Source organism: Octopus bimaculoides, chromosome 3 (assembly GCF_001194135.2).
Source record: "Octopus bimaculoides isolate UCB-OBI-ISO-001 chromosome 3, ASM119413v2, whole genome shotgun sequence".
In the NCBI taxonomy this organism is placed as follows: domain Eukaryota; kingdom Metazoa; phylum Mollusca; class Cephalopoda; order Octopoda; family Octopodidae; genus Octopus; species Octopus bimaculoides.
In genome coordinates this window covers 38278698-38281700 of record NC_068983.1, presented here as the reverse complement: position 1 = coordinate 38281700, position 3003 = coordinate 38278698, and positions in this window count along the sequence as shown.

Genomic DNA, 3003 nt, shown 5'->3' with positions numbered 1-3003 from the left:
CACACACACACACACACACACACACACACACACATATATATATATATATATATATACATCGCTTGTGTGCATGAGTCTGTGAGAGCTTCTATGTTTGTATATTTGTATATATACATATGCTTATCTATACTCTTATGCGTATGTATGTATATATAGCTGTATAGAAACAAATGTTCCTACATACATACAACCATACTTTCACACACATAAACACATTCGCACACACATACGTTCAACAAGCATACATACATACATATATGTACATATACACATACTCACACACACACGCGCGCACACACACGCACACACACACGCACGCACACACGCACGCACACACACACACACACACACACACACATACACACACACACACACGTGCACATGCTTAGTTGAAGAAACGGAAATAGACCTCCACGTTGTTTTCAGTGACATTAATGCCATTCATAAAAAGAAGGAAATTGCAATAGAAGTGACTTGTGAAAGTGCGTTGTTTGTAAAGTTTTCTTCACACTTGAAGCTGCTGACATAGTATAAAGACGGCCGCTGGTCATTAGAATATAGGACAATTAAATGACAACGAATAGTTTTCTATTAATTTACTATTATGATTGCATTACCACCACTGACTGTACTATAAGTGTTACTACACTACCACACAATTAGGTTTTCATTCATAACACATCAAAAACATTTAGTCTTATAATTATTTCTTTACTAACCACAGGGGGGGGGGGCTAAACATAGAGCGGACAAATAAGGACAGACAAATGCTTAGTGGTATTTCGTATGTCTTTGCGTTCTGAGTTCAAATTCCACCGAGGTCGACTTTGCCTTTCATCGTTTTGGGGTCGATAAATTAAGTACCAGTTGCGTACTGAGGTCGATCTAATCGACTGGCCCCACTCTCCAAAAATGTCGGGCCTTGTGCCCAGAGTATTAAAGTATTAGCATTACAATGTCACTGCAAGTAAAAAGACATTCATATCTTTTATCTTCTCCTTGTATCAATCATTAGACTGTGGCCATGCTACAGCACTGCCTTGAAAGGTTTAGTCGAACAAATCTACGTCAGTATTTGTTTTTTAAAGTGTGGTACTTATTCTATCAGTCTGGTTTGTAGCTAAGTTAGGAGAATGTAAACAAACGAACACCGGTTGTCAAGCAATTGTGATGTATAAGCTCAAAGACATATACACACATAGATACACTCACGCATACCCACACACACATATACGTCTCTCTCTCTATATATATATATATACATATATACATATATATATATGTGTGTGTATATATATATACACGATGGGCTTCTTTCCGTTTCCGTCAGCCAAATCCACTTACAAGGCTTTAGTAGAATGCACTTGCCCAAGCGTGTCACGCAGTGGGACTGAACCCGGAACCATGTGGTTGGTAAGCAATCATCTTACCATACACCTATTTTTTTGTTACTGTTGTTGATGTTATTGTTGCCTCCACCCAGGTCACCTATAATCAAAACAGCTGAAGGCACGCATGTAGTCAGCGGAACGATAAGGGCCGCCCTAAAGATTTGTTGTTCCTGATAAACCAATTCTTGCTTTTATTGTACGAGTGACTGGGGTAGATAAATATTTATCCTTACAGAAGTTTTGTAGATTCAGCGGGAAGAAGGTGAAATGCATAGCGTTTATGCCTTTACCAACACAGTGAAATATAACAAGGAAGAATAGGAAGTATGTGAAGAATAACAGAAGGTTTCGTATTTATATGAGAGACAGAGCGGTGGGGGAAGAGAGATAAAGGAATTACACGAATTGTGATGCTCAAGTATTGTAAAAGACAGGAACGAAAATATTGAAGAGAAATATTTTGGGGGAGGGAGCAAGTAGATTAGATCGACTCCAGTGTGCAACTGGTACTCAATTTTATCGACCTCGAAAGGATGAAAGGCAGAGTCGACCTCGTCGAAATTTGAACTCGGAACGTAACGGCAGTCGAAATGCCGCTAAGCATTTCGCCCGACGTGCTAACGTTTCTTATTTCTTTATTGCCCACAAGGGGCTAAATATAGAGGGGACAAACAAAGACAGACAAAGGGATTAAGTCGATTACATCAACCCCAGTGCGTAACTGGCACTTAATTTATCGACCCCGAAGGATGAAAGGCAAAGTCGACCTCGGCGGAATTTGAACTCAGAACGTAACGGCAGACGAAATACTGCTAAGCATTTCGCCCGACGTGCTAACGTTTCTGCCGGCTCGTCGCCTTAGCAGTTATATGTTCTTTTCTAGTCTAGGCACAAGGCCCGAAATTAGATTTTCAAAACAGAAGTAAACATACCGTGACAAATCTATTGAGACGTATGATATTGGTTTCAAATTTTGGTACAAGGCCAGCAATTTTGAGGTGGTGATAAGCCGATTACATCGACCCGGTTACACAACTAGTACTAGTTTTTTCGACCCGTAAAGTATGACAAACTCAACCTCGGCGGGATTTGAGTTCAGAACGCAAAGACAAACGAAATGCGGGCCTGCGTGTCTGTCTGTGGAGTGTAGAGTTACTTGCACGTTAATTTCATGAGCAGGCTGTTCCGTTGATCGGATCAACTGGAATCCTCGCCGTCGTGACCGACGGAGTGCTTGTGGATCTTGTTCAAAACGGGGGCACCAGTTTTCATTTATGTTTTATGTAGTGTTTTTGGTACCGAAAGACTTTCAAACTTCGTATACTTATCTATTTTGTGTTATAGAACACAAAAATTTTTTTGTATTCGAATTTATTTCATGTAAAAAATTGTCTTATTTCGATAATTTCTACTAATCACTGAAAACAGTTAGCGCTGTAACGGTGTATATCGTATTAATCCCCTAACCCTAACCCTAACCCTAACTAGACTGTTAACCGTAACCGTAACCCTAACCCTAACCCTAAAACTAACCCTAACTCTAAAATCCGAACTCTAAAATTGTTACACACATAGATACGCACAGCGTAATTTATTATATAAACAATATATG